This window comes from Meleagris gallopavo, chromosome 1 (genome assembly GCF_905368555.1).
Source record: "Meleagris gallopavo chromosome 1, MGAL_WU_HG_1.1, whole genome shotgun sequence".
Lineage (NCBI taxonomy): Eukaryota > Metazoa > Chordata > Aves > Galliformes > Phasianidae > Meleagris > Meleagris gallopavo.
In genome coordinates, this window is record NC_139404.1 from 85,507,486 (window position 1) to 85,533,181 (window position 25,696).

Consider the following 25,696-nt stretch of genomic DNA (forward strand, 5'->3'; position numbering starts at 1 on the left):
TATTTCGGCCTATCTTTCTTGCTGCTTATGGCAAACCTGACTTTCGCTGTTATCAACACTTCATTTACACTAAATATCTTGCATCATTCACCTGATCTGTGTGTTATACTTGACCTTCTGTGGGATCAGATGGCCTGATACATCTTCATGGAACTCTTATAGATCCATAAGAGTAAATGAATTCATTATCAATAAAATAATAATTGTATGTGATTATTCTTTTTCTAGAGATTTAGTGTAGCCTTTTTAAAGTCTAATATCAGAATAGAGAGCAGACAAAGAAAGAGGTCCTTTTCACATTCCTGGGAACAAATCAGTTCTATCTTTTGCAGGGTCGTTACTGGACTTCTCAAATCTTAACATGTAAACTTGGCTTCAAAGAAAAGATTGCTCTCTTTGCATGGTGTTCTTGAAACTAGTGCATTTTTCACAAATTGAAGCTGCATAGACTTCAAATTACTGCAAAGGAAGAATTGGGCTGAAGGCTGTATTTATAGTAGGTATTTTGATTGCCGTGATTGTATTTTCTCATATAATAATAATGACGGTGATTGCAGCTCACTTCCCTCAAGCTGATCTCCATCATTCATGCATCTTCAAATTGAGTTTGAATGCAGATAGAGTTGGAAGTGGAGAATTATTTCACAGGTCTTTTTCCCTTTTGATCTTTTATTCAGTAGAGCTAGTGGGATGCCCTGCTTTCCTTCCCAAGGTTTTTCCTTTGTCTGTGAATAAGGCACTAGAGAATACTTCTATACTTTCTTTCAACCTAAAATGTTTTTCTTAACCTTTATAATACCGTTAAGTTTTAGATTGAGGGAACTGTTACCCTCTTTGCAATATTGTATACATGGCAAGTGAAATTTTTCTGTTACCTTTTAGCAGTCTTGGAGCCTGATGGAAATATCTGTATTGCAGGTGGGGGTAGATGAGAAGAACATATTTGCAAGCTGCAGCGAAGCAGCCTCCCCCTTCTATCAATGTCATCATCACTTCTAGAAAAACAACTCTTCTTGTAATTTTTCAAAGTGTAAGAGGATGTGTTCAGTGGACCCAACCAGGATTTATGGCAGTAGCTCTTCCCTGAGGATATCTATTCTGTGTCATACACAGAAAATATTACTATACTGTCTAAATGATATTGAATATACCATACCTCAGTCCTAAAGTTCTGCAGTGAAGCTTACCCAGAGTCAAGCACAACAGTGAACTGCATTATAAAATGCTGTCTCAAGAGCAACCACAATGACATCCTCTTCTACTCCCCAGCTCAAAAGAGCAGCACAAATCGGTAGCTACTGTGAGGAGGCTGGGGAAGCATGCCAGAAAGCACTCGGGAGCTTTGTGCAGATTGCAGAATCCCCCATGATAATGTGGGAGGGCTTTGTCACTTGCATTTTGCTCTGAGATGATTTGGTTAGGATTACTCAGTAAAACTATGACAGAACTGAGATTATATATTATAATATATATTATATTTATACTATAAAACTGAATAAATACCTGAGTTCTCACAAAGCTAAATAGAAAGGGATCTCAGTATTTTCCTTCTGGGCATTTGTAATTATGCCTTTGTGTTGCCCTGAGCTGTCTGCACTAGAACAGAAAGGTCATTTTCATTGTCAGATCCTTCCTATCAAGAAGTGATTGGTTTATCATCCAGCAGTCGTTTCCCTGTCAAGTTCAGTGTTATGGTATCTGTTCCCAGCTTCTCAGTCTCTCATGACTTTAAGATATGCATCACAAAGGAATGACATCTCTCTTTGTGGAAAAGTATTTCTTCACCTTCCACCTATGGCTGTGATCTTGTACCAGTTGGCATTCTACCGAACAGGAGTTTCTTGTCTGCACTTTGTAATTACCCTCACTGAGGATTTCATTATTTAAGGACTTTCTCCAATTGGTTAGCTACAGTTGCCAGTATTTTATGAGGCACCGTTCTTTCCCTTTAGAAGTCCTGGATTCCTGTTCTGAAGATCTGCAGTCCTACAACCGCAACTACATTATTTTAGCACTTATTTTGCTATATACAAAATAAAAGCTAGTGTTTCAGAACATTTGGCTAGTAAACAGTTGGTATAAAGCACTGAAGATAGGACATTTCTATAGGACAGTACCAGTGCAACTTGTCACAGGAGCAACTATGAAGTGTCTGTGCTAACTTGCAAATAAACAACAGCCAGTTAGTATAAAAAGAAATAATAAAAAAAAAAACTTTAAAAAAAAAAATATATATATATATATTTTTTTAAGATGTAATGCAGAAGTCTGGATGCCAAACCAGACCGAATGCATTCTGGATGTTTCTTATGCAGCCCCTTATAGAAATGACATTAGTCAAGAATACCACAGTGAGCCTCAATTGTGTCCCAGCAAGACACAATTTTTGAGGGTACAGTTTCAGGCTTTCATAAGCTAAGCCTCTTGTGATATGCATATCTCCAGTGCTGGCTCTGACTGCCAGGCTGCTCAGGTCTTGTAGATAACCATTTCTTACATGTAATGACCTTGGAAAACCAAGCAGGAGCTAATGACTGTGCTCAAGGGCATCCATAATCCTTCTCCATACAAGAAACATCCAGCATTGCTCCCCAGCATTCAGTCTGGCTCTCTGGTAAAACCTATTCCTTACCCTACTTTTCACATTGCAGGGCAGCCCTACGCTTGTCCTATTCCTTAATCTTTGTACTTATAAAATCCTGTTCTGCTTCCAGTTTTGAGGACTACTGAACGAGCCCACTATTTGCTACCTTGAAATTAGCATTTGCCTGAGTGAATAGAAGTTACTAGAGGACAGACTGTGACTTGTGATAGAATCAAGAATAATTTATTGTTGAGTATTATTGGGGTCATGTTAGAAGGCAACCGTTCAATGAATTATTGTGGGATAGTACTTGATAGTTGTCCTACAGGTATATGCAGAGCCATCTGCATTTCTTTTAGTGACTAAAGAAATCACATTTTTCTCCACTGCTGTCAAAATGCTGAGCCAACATGCCGATCTGGGAGTGTGATCTGGAGTTCTGGTCTGGCTACATCAGCTGTGCTGTTTAAGCTAATTCCAGCAGTAGATTCTGTAACATTGGTGAGGTGTGAGCCAGGAAAAGTACAGATGTTGCATTATGCTGCAAAGTTTGGCAGTTTGAAGGACTCAGTCCATCCCCTGGGCCCTTTCCTGTCTGTCTTGTGTGACAGTTATGGCACAGGACAGAAACAGAAGCAAACAATCCAGCAAAAGCAGGGATTCTCCCACTAATAGAAGCATCCATGTTGATTAGAGCCGCTCTTACTGTTTGCTCTTCTAGCATTTGTTCTGCCAGAGAGAAAGGGTCTTCAGCTGTTGCTGTAGATTCCTGAATGCAAAAACAGCTATTCTGGCTGAGATTAGGGCTCTTACGGGTCAGCAAAGATTTATCAGCTCCTCTTTTCCCACTTCCAATTTTCCTGAGAGCCATTACAGCAGTCGAATCCCATATTGATATTATAATGTGAGATTAATGTATAGAATTTGTTTTTCAATAAAATAAATCAATTGGTGATGATTCCTCAGCTTCTTAAATTATTATTTTATTGTTATTATAGTCGTTGTTTTTTTAACTGGGCATCAAGAGTTGTATGTAGAGAGCTGGAGGGCCATTTCATCAGAACTGCTTTAGCAGAGAGGTAAGGAAATTGATGGAGTTGCTCCAACGCCGAGCCAAACTAGTCAGTTCACTGCGTTCCACAAGCTTTGCATTAACAGTGAAAAGTTTTCTGTTGGGCTTTCTTAGGAGATATGCAAATGGAAGTAGAGGAATGAGCAGGGAGAGTGGTCATAAATGCATGTTTTACTCTAGGCTCAGGGATGTCATTCCGTAGAGAATGCATCAGGATTTTTCCTTGCTTGACTCATGCTGGGTGATGTTGGTATGCGGCACCTGTTTTGTACTGAAAATCCATGAAATGTAGCAGTTACTGCAAATGACTACAGAGAAGTAAGTTTTGGATCATTCAGGAGCAAAGACTGGTCAGGAATGTGTGATATATGATGGTACTGAATGGTGAGGTTAATATGACTACTCCCTCATGAATGCAACATGGAAAATTCTGCTTCAACAAACTTTTCTGAAGTAAAAGCTAGAGAAAACACCTCCTGTCAAATGCAAATGCCTCATTCAGACCTGACCTCCAGCAGTTACAATGAGGTACAGTACGGTTCATAATTTCTGCTTGTGTTACTCTGTGGAATTTATGCGTGTTGATCTTGACCTTGGATTTGCAATTAAGCTTGAGAACAGTCAAAATATTTAGTGCACAGGAATGGAAATCTCTCTGCAATGCCTTTTCGTGGATATAAATATTACTACAAAAAAGAACAAACTCAGAACTTCAAGTCTACCTGTCTTAGAGGCAGATAAATAATACTCATACATCTTTTGCTAGAAACTGAGACCAAAAGGAGATGATTTATCTTATTTCTGTTCATCTGTTCATTCTGCTCATCAACTCAGTGAAACAAGGGGGAAATGCTTTTATGAAGATACAGTACTATTTTTATTTTTGATGATCAATTAGAGATAATCCAGTTGTTTTCCTTGCATCAGCTGCAGCTATGCAAAGCCCCACAGACTAGGTGCTGCCAGGAAGGGCCAAGATGAATGCAGAGGCAATGGGTGCAGGACAGCTTTTTGTACCAACACTGATTTTGGTGATATCAGGTTTCTGACTCCAACACAGTTTATCTTGGTCTCCAGTAGCTCCTCAGCACCCTGTGGAACCTGACCACATAATGTTTGCCAATGCAGAGAAAAATAGACAGCTTCACATTACAGAATGTGTAATTTCACAAATTCCTTAAAATCGCATCGCTTGGGGCTCAACTATTTCTTTTTCCCTTTGCATCCTGTTACCTAAATCTTGAGTATTTTAGGGAATACTTTCAAATTTATTCTGTAATCCTAGCATACTATTCCTTCAATTTGTCTCCATTATTCCAATTTCTCACTTGACACAGGCTATAGTAACTTAGGCTAAGCATTTTTTCTTATGTTGTATAGAATAATGTGCCAGCACAGCACTACAAGAGAGCTCTGTAATTACTTTAGGGATCGGTGAAGGATGACCAAATGTGTTAATATATACAGTGGTTTCTCTTCAGCACTAAAAGAAACAGAACAGTGTAGATAACAGCCTGTATGCTTAAAGCAACCTTCACACTGAGTTGAAATTTACTGGAATGGCTTAAGATGGTGACTTTTTGTGGTATCTACTGGACTTAAAATCTGTCCCGTGCTTTTGTTGCATTTTCAGAAAAAATTCTCAACTCATACTTTCATGGAACATATAATTTAACGTCCTGATCTGTACCATCTTTTCTCAGGTAAACTCAGGTTCAGGATTACTTGATGCAACTATCAGGGGCAGAAAGCAATTAAAATTCATGCACGTCTGTTTATGATGGTGGATAGTGATGGGTTTTAAACTAAGACAAAGGAGGTTTAGGTTAGATATTAGGAGGAAGTTTTTCACTCAGAGGATGGTGACACACTGGAACAGGTTGCCCAAGGAGGCTGTGGATGCCCCATCCCTGGAGGCATTCAAGGCCAGGCTGGATGTGGCTCTGGGCAGCCTGGTCTGGTGGTTGGTGGCCCTGCACACAGCAGGGGGGTTGAAACTAGATGATCTTTGTGGTCCTTTTCAACCCAGGCCATTCTATGATTCAAGAACACCATGAGATTTATCCATTCCTGCTCCATGTACAATTCCTTCTGTTGCTTTCTCCAACAAATAAGAGAATATATATTAAAAAAGGAAGGAAAATAAAAAACAAAACAAACAAACAAAAAAAAATAAAAAAAAACACAGACAAAAAAGCAAGCCAGACACAAAACCTAATATCTCTATACACAAATATCATTTATAGAGAAGATGGAGAAATGTTTGTAAAGCAGAGTTAACATTTTGTGTTAAGTAGTGCAGTAGCAGAAGTCTCTCCTTACTATTGTGGAAGCAAAAGTGTTAGAGGGGCTTTTTGGTATTCACTCACTTTGTGGCTGGCTGCTATTAGTTTTTTAAGTTAGAAAAGTCAGCAGGTTTGTCTTAGGATGTTTAGGAATTGCTGACACACTCTCTGAATTCATACTGTGTTCTAAGAGCAGGTTGAAGGTCTTGAGACTACCTTTACAGATACAATTCAGTACAGGAACGACTGGAACACACCTAAGAGAGCATGTGCTTGAGTGTGCATTAGCTTCTGCAGGAGTGCTTACACAGACAGTGCACATACGGGCAGAACATGGAGCATGCAATGCACAAAAACCTGTTCTGAACTTCGTCTTTCACTGTGCTGTGGATGTCAGCATGCTGCCTCTGCTCTTATCTCTGCGTGATGACACCAGGAGAGGGTCAACAAAGGAAATGGAGTAGAATGGAACAGCCATTCTGGTTCAGAGAGCTAAGGGTTGGGATATTTCGTTTGCCCATGTCCTAATTCTACAAATACTGAGCTATATTCTTCAAGATGCCACATGTTTTTTCTGCCACCATGCCAAACCTAAGAGATCAAATAGCAAGAACGTCCAGTAAACTGGAGGTTCCCTGAGGGATATTGCCCATGGTGGCAAGCAGACTGAAGTGGAGCCATTCCTAGTGTGGGTGAGTCATAAAGAGCTGCTTTGTGCTCTCCTCACTTGAGCTAAAACCAGAGGTTATTAACTGCAGCTGGAAAACTGCAGTTACAATAGTAATGTGTCCTTTAGCAAAAGCATATGATATCTCTGTTAAAACCTGGTCTTATCCTTCTTTTTTAATGCTCTCCAGACTCTTGAGATTAGTTTGAATTGCGTTATCCCACATGCTTTAATTTCCCTGAGTAGACACACATCTTCTTTTATGTGTTCAAGTGTCTTTGTTACATATCCCCGTGGCACTGAACTGCACAGACCTCCTGTTCAACTCCAGAGGTTGCTTCATGGGCCTCACAAATTGCTCACAGCTTGCTGGCAGGTTTCATCGAGTTCTTTGGGGGCACACTGGTACACTGTGGAAACAGGCTTAGCAAAAGAAACACCCACATACAACATGTAAGATATGACAGATCTATACTAAACATCAGCTTTCTGAATGCAATCTGACTCAGTCTGGTCTTGTCCCCGTGTTTGGTTCAAATCCCCTGGGCAGATCAAATCTCTCCACGTTGGCTCCCAGCAGTAAGTGGACTCATCTTTGCTGAAGAATTCCCCTTTGTTAAACAATCTCTGTCACTATTTTGGTCAGATAGAGAACAATGCTATTTTAACCGATATTATTGCAGCCTGAATATTTAATTTCTCACCTTTGGCATGTTTCTGCAGAGATTATCCAAAGTCAGACTGATTTTGTTCTGAGGGCTCATTATTTCCTTCAGCATTCCAGGTGAGGGCTTCTTGGTTGTTTGATCTCATTTTTCTGATCATCTCTGACTGCATCCAGATCTTCCTACATGATCCAATTTCCAAAATTTTCTTTTCTTTCTTTTTTTTCCTATTTTTCTTTTTTTTTTAATTTGTAAACTTCCTGGGCATGAAAAAACTCTAGAACGATACAGAAAATACGGTAGTATGCAAAGGTGTTTTGCTTGCCTCCTGTGGGGTGTTCGGATAGCTTGTAGAATTAATTACATTTACTTGAATATTAGCCCCTGACTGCTTCCATGCCACCAACCTGGGCTGAAATATTGCCAGGCTTTAGAAGCACAAAAATCTACTTCTACAGGCCTCTTTCAATAGCAAGGTCAAGGAGGTAAACTCTTTCTGCTTCTCTTAGTCTTTGTATACAGATGCTGTCTGTCCTCTTAAGGAGAAAAATTAGATAAACTTAATAAGCACTCATTCCAGCGGCAAATGTAGAGAAGAGTGTTCTCAAATCCTGAGTGCAAAGGATTGTGTTGTAGCATTAGTGGTGTGGAGGAGATGGGAAGATACGCTAGTATTCTATCAACAAAGATTAAGTTTCTACTGCAGATTTGATTAAATTATAAATCTTCCTGCTGTGATAGATGAATTCTGCAGAAGGTTTCCGCATCGCCTGATGAGAAGATGGATTGCTTTAAAGCCATAGCTTTCTTTGGAAACACAAGGCCTGGCTTTACTTTTTTTTTCTATAGCTTTCAGAAGCTGAAGACGCTGATTTGTCTGCTCAGGCAGATTACCAGAACTGAACGATAGACTGAACTGTCTATGGCTCTGTCCAAACAGGAGTAGTCTGATCTAATAATGTGTTTCCCTCTCTGTCTATTGTCTACCTGCCTACTCTAGGATTACATTGTTTTTCTGTGCTTAGCCCCAGGATGTAAGAATTTCCTCCTTTCCCATGTGTTTACATGAAAAAAATATAACTTGGAAAAAGTCTTGCTTGCTTAGAAATTGTAAGAACTGAAGTTTAAATATATTTTTTAAGAAGAGGATTTCTTGTGCTACTCTTTATACTGTTGTTCCCCTTGTCTTTCTACCTGTTTTTTCCCAGTCCTGGTTTTTTTAAAGCAGCGTATGTATTTCAATATTTTGCAAGTTCTGCAGAGCTAAAAAAGAGGAGGAACTGACAGCGTACAAACCTCAGAGCCACTGAAGTTGCATGGAAGTCAATCTGAGATATAAAACTCAAGTCTCACCACCAAAGGCGCTAGGGAAGTTGGAGAGCTGTGTGGGGACAAGGCTGTGGTGATGTTAGCCTCTGATGGAATTTGGTGATATGCCTGCATTGGAAGTAGAGGAAAGTGTTCATCTATGTAATGTTCCCACAAGGCAGAGCAGAGCTATTTCTGTTTTACAGATGGCAATCTTGAAGACAAGTGGAGATTTTTTAAAATGCTAATGGTAGTCACTGAACACAAAAAAAAAAGTGCTCAGGATCTTCTCTGTTTCCATGAGCTATAGTTATTAACTATAGCCAGCCTTTCTTGAATCTCTCCCATTTCTACCCTTCCCCCAAAAGTGATGTTTTCTAGGTCATGCAGAACTAATGAAGTATTCTCTTTGAGCAAGGAATGTCTCCCACTTAAAATTGCCAGGCTACTGTGCTGGCCACTCGACCAGCTTTCTTGAACACTGTTGAGCTTCAGGTAACCATTAAATAAAGGTGGTTTTTTTTTCTGTGAATATTTAGTTTGAGTGCCTATGGTACTTCAGCAGAAGCAATCGGCAGTAATGTCTTCCACAAATCGCTCTATTACCACTGACTCCAGACTTCTTTAGATAGTAGCTGATAAAGTTCAAAACATTAATTTCCACCAATAAACAGGATCTGGAAGCCTAGGGAGTTAATAGGGCTTTTTCATCTCAGCCTAACTCTCTGATCTAATTTCAGATAGCAGGAAATATGCCAACTTTAGCCTCTAATTAGAGTTACTCTTTGGAGATTATTTGTAGCAGACCTCCAAGCTTCTTATGACAAAAATGCATTGGCATTGCTGCCAGCATAAATACGTTAGATGTTTGTCATGTAGAGGCCATTTGAATTATGCAAGGAATTGTTACAAAGAGCTTTAAAATATATCAGACTTCAAGAACAGTAATTTTATCCAGAAACTGTATTTCGATATTCTCCCTGAAAGAGTAAGTGCGGCAACTCTGACATCTTGTCTATTTTCTTTCAGGTACCAGAATTTTTTTAAATAATAAAAGATGAAGTGATATTAGTGATTCTATTTTGTTTTTAATTTGTTCTTTGATCTTGCTTTAGAAAGTGTTCTGGGTACCATATTCTGCTGAACTCTGATTATATTCAATGAGGATTAGGCCTCTACTCCACCCTAGGACAGTTTTGCTCTCAGAGGATTGAAAGAGCAAATTCATTATGGCAAAGCAGTCTGTCCATATCATTCTCTTTTCAGAGGACTAGCTTTTACCACTACCACAGAGGGCTTTTGCTTTCTCAGTAACTCATGACTCCCACTGTGTTGGTATTTGCTGTTCAGCAGGACTAAGAGATACAGAGTGGGACCAGAGAAATGAAGAATAACTATGTGGTGGCAGAGGTGTGATTATAAGATTCCTTTCAGTGATGCCTTTTCCTCTTGTAGGAGCCATATTTTATGTTTCTACCTTACCTTTCAGTCAAGAACAAGTTATTTTGTGTTCAATTCCTGTTGCGCGCAGGCAATAGTGGCCATAAAGCAGTTTATAAAATTAACTAAGCCTCATAGAACCCCTCTGAGAAATTCTCTGAGTTTTATAGTGTATCTAAAGTGACCAGAGTTACAATGCTGGGAGCAGAACTGCATCCCTCTTCCAGTACTGTCCATCCCTTGCTCATTGGGATGGGAAAATGTACCATTGCTGATTGCAGCTCCTCCTTCCTAAAGAGCACTACTTGGCAAATCATGGAATCATAGAATGCTTCGGGTTGGAAGGGACCTTTAAGATCATCTAGTTCCAACCCCCTCCAATAAGTAGGAACATCTCCCACTAGACCAGGTTGCTCAAAGTTGCATCCAGCCTGGATCAGCGCTTCTAGGATAGTGGGGTCAAGAACAACCCACAAGATAAAGGGAAAATTTGTGTTGGACCTTTGTATGTTTTAACTTACTTTTTCATCTGTGCTTAAAAGTGGTGTCAGAACAAATTGGGTGTTGTATGCCAGGCACCTCCTCTTCCTTTGCCTTCTCTAAAAATGCCAGGTTCTCTGGCAGCCTGTAGCTTCCAGGGTGAATTTCCCATTAGAGTGCTGAAGCTAGAACTACACCACAGTTAACTCAGAAAAATGAGGGTAACTGAACTGCAGTATGCTTGAGATAACAGGAAGCATACTTCCAAATATTTTGACTTTCCGGTTTTTGATTAGGGAAATATTTGATTTAGTTGGAAATCCAGTTTCCCAGCAAAACAGTCTGTGGAACAACGTTATCAAACCCAGGTCTTAAATATGTATCTAAAAAAATTTCTAGCAGTCTTTGTTTTTTTTTTCTGAGCTTCTTATATTTAAAATTAATGGTTTGTTTAACCTGAAAGTCTGTGCATGACTGGAGAACTGGAAGAATGACAGAGAAATCATGCAGGCAAAGTCAAACTAATTTGAGAGGTGAAATGGGTTTTATTTTGATTCTTTCTTGCCGCTCAATTGTGTGGACATTTACACTTGCGTGGCACTGACATAAAATGAGAGAGGAGTTCTGACAGGGCAATGTTATCTTGCTCCACCCAGTAAATTTAACAGCAGATTTGTGCGAGATGGATTTCATCATTGTGGAGAAACAGTTTAAAGCATCAGCCTCTTCCTCGGTTAAATGTATTTACGACAGTTATGAATCTCAACAGCTGAAATTCACTGCTGAGCACCTGTGCCCTCTCCTGAGTAATTTCAGTGACTAGGCCTCCTGCCAGCCCTGTGGCATCACTCAGGTTATTGCTGCCATCTTGAAATATTCAAGCACTGCTTCAGTAGTCGTCTTCTCCACCCTGTTCCCTATAGGCACTGCCTGGCAGGCCATGCTGAGATGGTGGCTGATGAGCTGTGAGTCCTGGGCAGGCTGTGAGTAGATCTGGGTCAGCAAATGTCTATGCAAAGCTGAAGACAGTAGGGACTCTGGCCTTCATTCTTTTTAATTAACCTCTATAGGAAGAAATATCTGAGAGAGAAAAATGTTTGCTACCATGTCCTGTAATGCAAGGATGAAAGAGCTGCCAATCTAAGGGAAACTGCAGAACATAAGGAAAAGAGACTGCTATCCAAGCATAAGGAGGAGATGTACTATCTCCTTTTGTTTTCAGAAGTTAAAAAATGTCAGGCAAAGACTGAAGATGTGACCCTTCCTCTTTAAGACTTCCTTAAGGAAGATTTATTGAAATAGAAACCTCAAGAAAGAAAAGCTTTCTCATTCTTTAGTTGCAGACGTATGCATGAGGACAGCAGGACATGCAGCTGCTGCTGCTTGCAAGGCAATGACCCCAGATTGCACAGTCAGCAACACAGTGTCACCTGTGCCCCAGCACAACCGCTGGCCTGCAGCAATGTGAGCTCACTGCCAGCATCTCTGTGCTGCTGTTGGAGCTGCTGACTTTAAATTTTTTTCTGACTGCTTATGGCAGTGGAAAAGTGGACATTTGCCACGGAGCTTTGCAATCACACATAAGGAAATGAAAACCACTATCACTGCATGGGGAGAATGATGTCCTGGTACAAAAGGTGCCTGGGTACAATAGAGGATTCTGTGCAGCACCCAAGGGAAACATAGTTAGGAAATTTAAATAAATAGCTGCTTGGTCTCTTCAGAAAAGACATCAGTGAAAACATTTCTTTGGAAAAAGGGTATGTGGGTGGCTTGGCCAGCAGCATTATTTCAGTTTTGTCTACTGCAGGGAATTGTTTTTTTCCCAAACCCCTCCAGCCAGCTTAATTTAGAGCAGATTGAAGTTATACTATGGGCTATGCTAGTATTAAATGAGAGCCAGGACTGTGGAGGTGAACTTCAGCAACTCTATCTATTGGGTGTTGTTTTGAGTTTGGATCCCAGGAGCAATTCATTAGAAATGTGATGTAAGTAACTGCAATTTGCACAGTGTGAAATGCAAATGCAGGGAGAAATGAAAAGCAGTGGGCAGAGCACTGTAAAATAGCATGCAGTTTTATCTTATTTCTTTTAGCTGTCTTCCCTCTTATTCCTTCCCTTTTTTGCATAAAAGCTTGTGTCTATTTTCTGACTGGTTTATTCTATGGAACATACATCACTGCACGTCATCTGTCTGACCTATTAAGCTGCCTCCCTGAACTGCTGCCAGCACAGACATATAGTGATGGGTAAATACCCTAGAATCACTCAAGACATTCCCTAATTTTAGAATTAATGTCTTTTAATCAATAGCATGTATTGGACTTACATCCAAGTGTCTAGATGGCCATTGTGAAATTATTGAAAAGCAATAATCAATTAATCAAGTTTTGCATGCTAGATGATGTTTAACACAGCTATGTTTCCAGAAAGTGCTGGTCTTGAAGGGTAGAATCCAGAGAGATTTCAAAGAAGGAAAGGAGAGGAGCTCAGCTTTGCAGTCTTTAATTGTGAGGGCCCAAATGATGAGCATGGATCCCAAACTCTATGTTGAGCCCTACTGCTGTCCAAAATGTTCCCTGGCAGCAGCAGCTTTCCAGGCTGGTTCCCACACTATAAGCATGTGAACTAGGAAACTAAGTGGAGGTTCACAATATGTAGGAATGCAGGGTGCTGAAAGGCTCCACTGTGAGTGAGGCATCACTCTACACTCCCATGTGAAAACATGATTATTAAAGCTCCCTCTCAGTATCTCAGTCTTGTGTTCTTTTTCACACAGTCCCTGAAAATTTAACCTTACTTGAATACAAGAAGACAAAACTTTCCTAACAAGCTTCTGAATACTTTCTGGATCTTGACTGAGGAAACAGGTTGTTCTTCAGACCTGCTCAAGGTCTTCAAGTAGGTGCTATCTTAGTGTGGCTTACCAAGCCAAGGTGCTGCGTTTAGAGTCCAGTCTCTCACAGCTCTTGCTAGTGCCAGTGGAGGGAGAAAGGCTTCTTGTGGGCCCTTAGTAAGGCTCCCATACTGCAATGCCCGTCAAGCCTCACTCTTTCCTCTCGTGACAGAGACAGCTATGAGAACAATCCACATTATTTCAGAGCCTAATTTTGGTCCCAGTATATGTTGCTATTTTCTGCTGCCCACCGTGACTCTTGCTAGAGCTCTTGGTTAGGCCAAGTCTGCAGAGCCGAGCTCATAGCTCTGCCCAGGGCAGATAGCAGCCTGTGTTTAGCCCAGCCCCTGGCACTGCACAAGCACCTGGCTGCACCCCGAACTTGGTTCAGGAACACTGCAGCAGATATGAGGCTGTGCTGCTGAACACAAGTGTAACAGTGATGGGCTGCCATCATGGCAGTGTTGTGTTTTCACAGACTCTGTGAATGGCAGCAGCTGAGCACAACAGCCCGTGGGGAATGATAAGCTAAAGCTTTCGGATATTAAATCTCCTCTGAAATAGGCTGTGGCCCTGCCTGGTGCCCAGGCTGTACTTCTGCATTATCTGCCTCTCCAGACAGCAGAATGTGGCAAATACAAAGTCACTGCTCCATTAAGATCTTTGTCAGTCTTGCACGTCTGAAAGATTTGGAGCAGACAATCTCAAGCTTCAACATTTTGTGCTAGCTTTTAACAGCGGGTGCTTAAGGCTGTTCTTACCCCTGGGGTTCAAACCAAGGGGAAACAGATTGGATAATTTGAGATTATACACAGAAATAATGGTCCTTAGAGAACAAAAATCAGAAGTTAATGTAAATATTTTATTTTCTGTGTAGATCACTTATATTCATGCTAAACTCTGGGATTTTAAAAACATCTGACTCCTCACATTCAGGAGTTCTGAATAACCGAAATGTTTGATCACTGTGATTTCAGTACAGCTGAGTCATTGCTGATAGATTTTTTATAACTAGTACTTGTTATATGAAAGAAGTGTGACCATGTTTTTGTAACAATAAGAAATACCTTATTCCTTGGGCAGCATTTACCTGAATTTTCACCAGTTGAAGGCTGGACTCAAAATGATGTGCATCTCTTCATCTGTCCCACACAGTGCTTTGGAATGGGGCTTCCTACCAGCCTCCCACTGTCTATTAATTAGCTAAATCCTGACAGGTTTAAATGCTGCTTCTGGAGCCCCATAAGGAGCAATTCTTGTTCCTCGGCCTGCTGATACAAGCAACCAGTGCATTTGTTTGTACAAGAGGTGAAGCAGAGGAGTTTACACTGAGTCCCCGTCATTGTAGTCCAAGCTCTGCATCTGACTCCATGTGATCTCTGAAGTCACTTTGAGTCAGATTTTTGGAGGTATGAAGGTGTCAGCAAGTTCTACATGTATCAGTAATGCTGTCACATCTGTTGCCTGAGTAAAAATAGCCTTACTTGCAACATCATTTTGTACCTGTATAGCTGTACATCTGTATATTCTTTTTTTTTTTTTTAACATAGAAATATGATTTACTAATGACAGGCAAACAAAAAGGAAGCTATAGATGTTAAATAAAGTTTTTTAATATTGCAAGAATTTTAAATTTGGTCCCAACTTGTTGTAATTTGTTTTAAAATGAAGAGAAAATAATTCTGCATATGTCTGCATTTCTGATGCAGTGCACTTTGCTATTTGGAGCTTATACTGTCGAAGTTCTTAGAAGTAAGAGGCTTCTTCCTCTGGAGGTGAGCTCCCCAGCATCTGAACATGCGTGTTAGTGAATGCACACACAAACACAAATCTTTATGTATCCATTTTATTTTCTTTATTGAATGCTCAGAGTGGGGCTGTGTGGTTTGAAGCATGAAATTTGTTTTAGTCAGCTGAAAATTAGACATATATTCTAAACTGTGTTTATCTGTTCAGAGTTTCTGTACTCAGCTGGGAGAGGCAGTCAACTCCAGGAGGCAGTTCATCACTTTAGGATTAATTTCAAGGGATAATTCACTTGGATTGGATACGTGTTTTTCTGGTCATTAAAACTGGATGGAGTAAATCCCATCCCAAGCGGCTAACACTACTACCCTGAAAAGTTTTCTGAATACCTTTAATTCTTATTACGATTCTTTAAGATATGAAGATATGCAGTATTTCAGAGTATTTTAGTTATAAAAGAATTGTGAAAGTGGGTCAGATGACTTTGGGAACAATACAGAGATGCTGTCCAAATACGCACAGATGAAGTAAGGGATGTCAAAGTCCACCTGGAGTTGAGTCTAGTAATGGGCATGAAGGACAACAAGAAAGGCTGCTACCAGTACATCAGCATCAAAAGGAAAACTACAGAAACCATTTGTGAGTGGGACTGGGGACAGAAATGTGATGGAGATAATAATTCTGGAAATGATTTCTAAGTATGAAAAATAAGAAGCTGTCTGGGAGTGGTCAGCATGGATTTATGAAGAGGAAACGTCACCTGGCCAAACTGACAGTCTTCTATGATGTGTTGACTTTCTCAGTGAGAAATATGTTGATCATCTCCACTTCTTGTGTCTTTGTAGACAAAGTGATGAAGTACAGACTTGATAAGTAAGCAGTGAGGTGGACTGAAAGTGTTGGCTTTTAGGGCTCCAAGTAGTGTGACTGGTGATACAAAGCCTGGCTGGAGACCAGTCAGTAGTGGTATATCCCAGGTGTCAGCACTGGGGCCAGCCAATACTGTTTAATGTCTTCATTATCATGGAAGATGGGACAGAGTGTACCCTCCACAAGTATGCAGATGATGCAAAAGTGGGAGGAGTGGTTGATAGATAACTGTGCTCCCATTCTTAGGGATTTGGACAAGAGAGGAGCCTCATGCAGTTCAACAAGCAGATGTACAAACTCCTTTATTCCAGGAGGATTTATCCTATGCACCAGGACATGCTGGGAGCCAGTTTACGGAAAAGCAGCTCTGCAGGAAAGGACATGGGTGTCCTAGTGGACACCAAGATGAAGGTAAGCCAGCAATATGCCCTTGAAGCAAAGAAGGCAGATATATACAGCACTGAAGGTTACAGTAGGAAACGCTCCATCAGCAGATGAAGGGAGGTAGACCTCTTACTGGACCCAGCACTGGTGAGACCACATCTGTAATGGTGTCCACTTCTGGATGCCCAAATACAAGAAAAAGGTGTACATACCAGAGCAAATCTAGTGATGGTGCACTAAGATGATAAAAGGACTGGAGACAGAGTCACATGAGGAGAAGCTACAGAAGCTGGACTTACTTAACCTTGGGAGGATCTTGTCACTGTGCATAAATGTCTCTTGGGAGGGTATAAAGAAGATGAAGCCAGGGTTACTCAGTAAAATAAAAAGAAGAAACAGTAACAAAATGAAATAAAAGAAATTCTATTTAAAAATAAGAACAACAACAACAACAAAAAAATCCGTGGAAGGGTGGTTTTCCACAGATTTGATGGCCCAGGGAGGTTGTGGAGCCTTCATCATTGGAGATGTTCAAAAATCAATTGGACATGGTCCCGAACAGCCTGCTGTAGCTGGCACTACTTTGAGAAGGGGAAATGGAGCAGGTGATCTCCTGAACTACCTCCCAGCTTCAGCTGTTCTGGGATTCTGTGATCATAGAGAGGCTTAGGAATTCTCAGAACTGTGGCCAAGCTTTTCTTTGTCTCTCAGGTCATTAAGAAAACAATAAAAGCTCTATTCTGTGCTGCCAGCCTATGTTTAAAGTACAAGAGTGTGAAATTCGCTGAAATACTGTAGAAATGGAAAATATGTTGTTGTTGTGTTTTTACTATTAACTTGAAATTAATTTGATTTTTTTTTATTATTTATTTATTTGACGACAAAGGAGTAAATTGCTCCTGACTGAAAGGTCTGTTCACAAAGGGAACCCACAAAACTGTTATAGGATAGCAACTTCACAAAGGAACATCTGTTAAAGGAAATGACCTGCACAAAATCATTGCAAGTCTGTTGTTCACTAACTGGCTACCTATTGAGAACTAAATGATGTAAATGAGTTATAGTCATTGGCTTTTCATCCCCAGTGAATTGGGCTCAAAGCCCTAATAAGACACCAGGTGAAAATGAGTCTCTAAGGCCTCCCTTCTAAATCCCCTGTTATGCACCATATAAATTAGCCCATTAGCAGGCTCCCCTTGAGGGAGAAGCTGGACTAGGACAGCAGGTGTGTCCCATAATTGAGATGCAGCAACAAAGCAGAGCATGGCTTCTGTACAGTGCCAAGGAGTCTCATGCTAGCACTGCTGATCTGTAACTTCCATGAGCTCTAGACTGGCTCCTGGTTTTAGCAGCTCCATCTCTGATACATTAGGAGAGTTGTACAAGGGGAAAAAAAATACTTGAAGGCCAAACAATGCAAGATCCCCAGGTATAGAAATATTGTCTGTATTAATTTGATATGGGTGAACTATCTGGAAAACAAGCCAAGGATGGTCTGCTTGTGTTTTTTCCTGTTCAGAGTCCACTCAAACTGACTATTCTGTGAGAGGAAGAAGAACAATCAGAGATTGGCATGCTGTGTTGCACAGAGGGTGTTTCTTTCTCAGCCGACGTCAGTGGGTCAGTGAGAAGAGTGAAGTGAATTGGATAAAGTTCTGAAAGGGAAGGGCTTCTATGAGCAGAAACAATATGGATGGGAGAAGAGTAATCTCTGCAGTGTATGATGGGAAAATGAGAGGTTTATCTAAACTTTCAAACTTTTTGAGATTAATTCCTCTACTATGTTATGACATAGCGTTCTCTGATCTTCATGACAGAAGGGAGGCTGTCTGTCCTTCCTTCTAGCAGCAGTATGGAACAGGGTCAGTGGAGTTCCTGCAGCTACCTGGCAGCTGGCATTTCCCAGTCTGCCATGCTAATGCAAGATGTCACCAGCTCCAGGGTAGACAACAGTAGATATCTATTTGATTCAAAGTTCAGGGCTCTCATACTTTATCTATTTACTCAACAGAACACCAGAGCAATATGGTTGCTGTCATAAAGCACTGGGAGAGGGTTTCCTGGTGGAGATGTATGCATTCAGAGTCACATTTCTATAGCTCAGCTGAATTATTCCTGTTGACAAAACAGAGCTGATGTGTTGAAGTGGAGAACTGATAAAAGCAGTAATACTTTGTTTGCTCTTATCAGCAGCTATTTACAAACTTGCCAAACTGGAAAACAGTCAATTTGTTTTTCACCTTTTGCTTAACGATTATAAAATTCTGATTAGAACATAACCCTTCTACCCTGATGGTGATTAAGAGACTATGTCACAAAACTCTCGATTAAATTGATGTGTTCACTGCTTTAATCTTGGGGAAGCAAATTAATCTCTCCTGACATTCTGATGGCTTTATTGGGATGACACAATGAATTATATTGGCAGAAGGATGCAGATGAATTCTAAAAGCAGTGATCCCAATTAGCTGCCAGTGGGTAAACCCCAGCTGCCCTTCAACCCTTCAAAGATGATACACTGGATTCTGTGCAGACTATCTCCTTTGGATCTGACAAAGCAAAGTTAAAGCAGATATTTGAAAGGTATTCCTAAAACTAAATAGATATCTGTAAGTCTTGGTGAATATTCATGAGCATGAGCCTAAATTTCTTTCAGAAATAGCCTTGAGTTCGTGAAAACTAGAATTGTCTTTAATAGAAAAATTGTCAATATGTTGTTCTTTGTCTCCTGAGGCAAAGCCAAAGAGAGACTGTCTGAAACTATTAACATGAAGAGTAATGACAAGAGAGAAGAGATATGTGAAGTATGAGGATTAGGAAAAGAGAATTAATCTAGACTAACTGGATAGCAGTTAAGCACGTGTAGTACAAACAGACACAGATTTCTCTAACTTGTCCTGAATTACAGTCTCTCAAATGTCCTAATCATCAAGCTGTAGATTCAATATCTGTAGTTCTTTCTGGCTTAAACATAATTGGGTAAGAGAAAAAGTGATCCCTGGTTTTCTTTATTAACTATCTTGTTATGGATATATCTCATTTTTTGTTCTTTTTATTAACTTCAGAGGCCCCATCCAGTGCAAGGCTACCCAAGACCCATAGAGAGAGCGATGCAGATTCATTCTGCAAGAAGTGGGTGAGACAACCAAATGAGCTCTTCCACTGAAGGACCAGACACAGGCACAGACATCCTCATTGAGAATAATGTGTACCTAATTCGGAGAGCCTCTGTTTCTGCAAATTAGTATTGTCTGCAAATAATAAACAAATGCATAGGTCATTAATACCATACTCATGGAACTTTGAGTGTTTCAAGGTCTCAGCCTCTGAATAACCTTAGACACCCTGAAAATATCATTTGGTCCTGTTTGTTTGGTCTGTAAGGGATATTATTGTATCTGCAGAAAGAATTATACTGAAGATTTTTACAGGGTTGTGGAAAACTCTAACCTTTTTCATTGTTGTTAGAGAAGGAAAAAAAGAAACTGGAAATCTCTAAAGGTGTGTGTGTGTAAGGAATTTTGCTATGTAAAACAAGGTATTTTTACTTGCTTTGTATCGAATTGTGGCATGTTTTTTTTTCTTGATAAAGAACCAGAAGAAAATGGCATAGCATGTATGGCATAAGTAACATTGTACCTATTTTTCCTTGTTGGTTTTTGTTTTTTTGTCACACAAATGCATGACTACATTCATAACTGCACATACAACAACTCAACAGCTGAATCGCATCCTTCTGTTGCCATTTTGATTTGAATTGAGTAGGAAATTGAAGATGATATCTCAGCTTTTTACTGTTGAATTTAACACCATTTTTGTTTCTCAGTGGTCACTTGGCCAATATTTTGTAATAGCAGCAACAGGTCATGATATGGAAAAACAGGATTGCTATGGAAAAACTATTATTAATTTGTAGTAATTTAAATGAATTATATGGTATCGTGTAACATCAAGAAGCTTTTACAGAAGTTATTCCCAAGCATGCTTCATATGAAATTCTTATCTTTCAGAGGATGATCACATATGCTATAAGCAATCATAAGCCTTTTATTGAAGAAAGCATATGGTTTGGTGGACTCCCAGCACAGAAATCACATAATCAGTGGAAGGTCTAGGAACCATTATAATACTATTTTAGTCCTTTAGAAGAATCTTAGATAGGTAAAGACGCTCATTCATTCATTCACTCCACATGTCCTTTGTACAGAAAAGCAGTTCAGCCTTATGTGGTGGTCAAATTCAATTCTTAAGGCTAAACAGTGCTGCACTAATATATCAAAGAGGTTAGTGTTACCTGAAGCCCAGCAACAGGAACTGTGACAATATCAGAGTCCACAACCTCAATTCTTTAATCCAAAGAAACAGCAGATTACTGTTTTCATAAATCTTTAGTCAATGCAAGAATAAAGATGCTATTGACAGTCATATCATAGAAAAATTTTTAGTCTGTCCTTCTACCTTAAGGCAGGATGAGCAATACATAAACCATTTCTGGCAGATACTCTCTAACCTGGTTAAAGACCTCTGATGTGGTAGACTCCAGCACCACCCTGGGCAACGCATTGTTGTACTTCAATGTCCTTGCACTGAGACTTCAGCAGTGTGAAGAATGTATTTAAAATTACAAGAGAACAGAGGTAACAAAGGAGAGCAATTGTTAAAGGCATAAGCCAACTGGGGGGAGGTGTTTAAAAATAGGATTCTTTTATGTGGATTATTACATAAGGGACATCTGAGGGTAGTGGGATGACTTAGGCTTTGAGAATAAAGTTGTTCCTGTGGAAAACAGAGGAGGTTTCTTTCTTTTTTACTTCATCCCACAAAGTCTGGCATTCTACATTATTGGGAAGGCTTGGGAATGCAAAAGAAATGATATCCTTTGATCACAGGCCTAACACTAAACAAATCTAATGAGGAACTGAAATTATAGATGCGGTATGAAGGCTTAGAGTACTGCTCATGGCTAGATTAAAGTGAGAGTTCTTGAATAATTCCTTATTTCATTTCAAAGAAAAAAATCTTATCTCTCAGAAAAATCAAAACAAGGAATAAAATACTTATCTCTGACTTTTTTGTCTAGTTCTGCATTGTAGGCCTAGATGTAAAGAGAGTGTTTACAGCAATGAGTCACTAATATATTCATTGGAAGCCAAATTGTTCTGTGAAAAATGCTGAAGTACAAAAGCAATTACCATTTATCATTATATACAATGGAAGTAGCATTATTATCAAGTGATAACGTCTTCTGAAATAATACATTTGCAACAAAGAGAAAAGAGCAACTTCTGCCTTGCTATTACTGTTATCTCTAGAATGCTTATATCTTTTTTCTTTTGGATGTTTTTGCTGTCCAAATGAATTTTGACCTTAGTAAAGAGCACAGTTTTCCAACAGAAAGTTAATTTTCCATAATAATTAAAAGCATAGCTATTGTAACCTCTGGGTGTGCAGAGTGAAAACATTTTCTTAAAGTCAGTCCTTAAGCAGACTATAAGCAAGGGAATGCCCAAGTGAAATTCAGTTACCATGCAGCAAAGCAGTGCCAGCTCTCTGTATCTCTATATCCTACCAATTACTTAGCAGATCATAGGATAAGGGCTGCCCATGGAATGGTCCAAGTGCACCTTGCAGCCTGTTCTAGGGTGAGAGAAGAGGACAGATGGGTGCAACGAGGTCTAGCATGATTTAATGAATTTATATAGGTTGGCTTAACAATGGTGATCAATATATTAGCTTAAGGACCAATATACAAGTCTGGGATCAAAGAAGCAGGAGCCTTTGTCTGATGATAAGGCAAGGAATGTCAAAGGAAAATGAACTGGCACATATCTTTTGCCATGTAACTGAATATCATTTTATACAGCTCAATGCTCATCAATGTAAAGTCTGTATTTGGGAACTAAATGGCAGAACCTGAGACACCTCCAGTAATACCATTGCTTTCTAGGAAATCCTGGTGGAACTGTTGAGGTGATCTGCATAGTAATTTGCCCTGACAGCAAACAACATTTCCTGTAGCTGCCCATATATTTTGTCGGGGTAGCTAGAATGAGTTCTGATGTGCCACCTGAGTGGAAATGACCTGATCCAGAGTGGGTACATACACCAAGCCGTGGATTTGAAAGCATACCTTCACTTTCTTTTTCTTTCTTCAGTCTCTAGGTCAGAGAGTAAATCCATCTGTTTTTGCACCCTGCTGGCAATGTTTTTTGAATCACTGAAGGAAGGTGTTGTGCTCCTTCCTTGGCCTGAGTGAAACAGGTAAGGGAAAGCTGACACTACTGCTTCTAGAATTCATCCTTTAGGGGTCTCTCTAAGCAAATTCTCTTCAGCTGGTTTCTAGATGCTTTGAAGGGTCCTTTATTAAAAGTTTCATGCATTCAGGCAGGATGGTCTATTTGTTTGATCAGAAATAGTTGAAGAGGAATGACTGCCATGCTGCTATCTATGATGAAGAGCCTTGGGAAATGACTTTACAGTTTTTAGCTTTCTGTTTCCACTTGCACACTTTTCTGTAAAACCTGAATTAGGGAGGGTTTGATTTGGAAAAAAAATGTACATTTTAGTGCCATGGAGCTGCAGAGGAAAAGTACTATGGAAAACATATCTCCTTTAAGGAGAAGCATTATGTACATAAAACTCTACATTTCTAACTTTTCAATAATTGCATCTTTATACTTGTACCAACACCTTTTATTCCAAGGAATGATTTAAATCAGTTCTGAAATTCAAGTTTATCAGAACAATAATGTCTTACTAAGATGTTGCGTAACAGCGTATGATAGCATAGAATTTTTTGATGTTTAATTTCACTCTGTGTAAAGCACATTTCAAGAAATTCTACAATTTCTGTGCCCTCCTGCTGTCAAGAGATAGATTTGATGATGTTTCTTTACTGCTTCCTCTCTAGAGCTAAGCATCAGCTCTAATGCTAGTGTATTGTCCTATCTTTGAAAAAGAGTTAATGTAAATATTTTATCAATACAGCAATAAGACAAACCAGTTGTTTTCAAAAGTTAAATTCTATGTGAATGCCCAGATCTTGTTTGTTCTTGTCTGCCACCTCTGTTTTGGATACATATTTGGCACCTACAAAATTGTTTCTACAGCAAATATTTTCTTCCATGATAATGAAGAACTGTGTGTATAACAAGTATAAAAATCTCCAGAGATTTTCTTTTTGAGATAATGAATTTTTAAGTAAATTGAGAATTTAGAAGTATGGATTTCTGCTGGAATTTTTTTTAGCACATTCTCCTACATTTAATATAATAGATCCAAGAAGTATATTTATTCATTGATTTGATGACAGAAAGACTTCCCCTTTGTATGTTCAGCTTTTGATAATAAAATAAATTATTGATGTGGCATAAAATGAATATACTGGTTATCTAAAATACCAGGTTTTATACAAATTGTTAGTAAATATAATTTTCTTATCTTCCTTTAAATTCCACAAAATTACACCTACTCAGGTTTTAAAAGATATATCCATTTTGTATTTCTAATATACTTCTTTGCTATTGCATTTGGAGATGTCAGACATCAGTTGTGTTAGCTTTTTTTCCTATGTTTCAATGTTGTTTCTCTTAAACTGTGTGTCTTTGTGTGCACGTAACTGGAGATAACAGCAAAATACAAAATTACTATAAATAATACTCTTTTTATAATCAGATAAGATACTATATATATGCTCAGCTAGGTTTTAAATGCATTCAGCTTAACAATACTTGTTCCAAAGTTGCAGCAATCTTTGGAAACCTGCAATGTCAAATATTAAATTCTATTGAAGATAAGTATCCTCAATTCTGGAGATTCAGGAGTACGAATTAACTTTGCATAATTTCTCTTAATGGACCTACAACAAATTTAAAAACTTTCACAGTCCCTAAAGCTTTTAGGTGCTGCCAGCTTATTCCTGACCCATTTAAAGAGAAACTTAGAACACTTCTTGGCCAGGGAAATAGATACATACCCTGTGTGACTAACAATGAATTCTGCTGTGTATAGATACAGTCCTTTATCCATCTCTGTCTCTGTCTCTCTTTGCCCATGTTATTTATTTATTATATATTTAGCAGTGTGCTCATCTCTTAGCTAGAAGAAAAAACCTCTACAGTCACCTGTGATCTGTAACTATATGTCTTTTAAGTTTCATGTGCTTCTCCAGAGTATTACTTTTCCTTCAATTTATTTTTGCTTGTTGGCTGTTGTCTTAAGCATTGTACAGAGACAGAACAGGAATTAATTCCTTCCCTCTGGTATTGGATACGTGTCAATTATTTAATATGGAAATCCTGTTTTTACCAAGCAGGCAACATAAAGGTCAGGATATTTATGGATCGCAGCTGAGCTGCTCTTTCTTGTACCAGTTGATAAGTGAATTGAGGAGGATGAACCCAGATCAAATTAATGTCCCACAAAGCTCTCAGACAGGCATCCCATCTCAGAGACAGGGATTTCAGACTACTGATTTAAAAGTGGTTTCTTAAGGTGCTTATTGCCATGGTAGCAGCTAGCACCCTATGGACCAATCAGTTTTCCTCTCTCCAAGTGAGTGGAGCTTGCCACTTAATTTAAGTGGTGGATTTCCAATTCTCCTTGTTTTAAAATGTAGAGTTGTAGTCTCTTATTGCATTGGAGATGCAGGACTTCCAGAGGGGATGTGCAAAATGGCATAATCTATGCAGCGTAGCTTGGAAAACTTCACCTAGGTACCAGAAGCTGTAGGGCCACAGCTTAGCATCATACTGCATGATGCTGCTAGTTCAGAGTTACAGTTACTTCCCTTACCTTCTGCTGCCTTGCAGGCAGCATGTAGAAGTTGGAATTTGGACAGGAGTGATATACCAGGATCTTAGATTAAAAGGTTGATAGCTGGTTAAGGGGAAATGGGCTATTAACCAATGCATACTGGTTCATCAATAAGGAAGAAGGGGGAACTAGACTGAGAGGGTTGATTAGCTTTCTGTATGGAGGGGAAGAAGAGGTCACAGGAGGGTCTGTGTTTTGCATTGTGTCCATGTGGATCCCAGTAGAGCAATGGAAACAAAGGGGCTGTTCTGTGGATGAGGACACAGCTGGCTAGTCTAAGGCTTCTCAAAGGAAAAAAATCTGACAGGCTTCTAATTGGTTTCTGCCACTCTTGAGGGATCTGTGATATCCATGCATATTGAGAACAAAGAACACAACTTACGGAAAATACTTAGAAAATTTTTAGAAAACAGGGAGGTCTTGTTTCACCAAAATGTTATTCAGTAGCACTTGCAGCTTTACCTGACAGTTTTAGGTATAATTCA

The 25,696-nt window shown here is 39.4% G+C and overlaps 1 long non-coding RNA gene across 33 annotated transcripts in view; it reads left to right on the plus strand.

Annotated features, from left to right (window-relative positions):
* Positions 1-25,696, plus strand: part of LOC116217324 (uncharacterized) — a 353,825-nt gene that overhangs the window by 136,503 nt on the left and 191,626 nt on the right. For 26 of the 33 annotated variants that reach the window (XR_014887236.1, XR_014887246.1, XR_014887237.1 and 23 more), the window contains one exon: positions 22,553-22,658. The exons of the other annotated variants lie outside the window; for them this stretch is intronic. This is a non-coding gene — a long non-coding RNA (uncharacterized LOC116217324). The remainder of the gene's footprint in view (positions 1-22,552; positions 22,659-25,696) is intronic. 33 annotated transcript variants of the gene reach the window in all.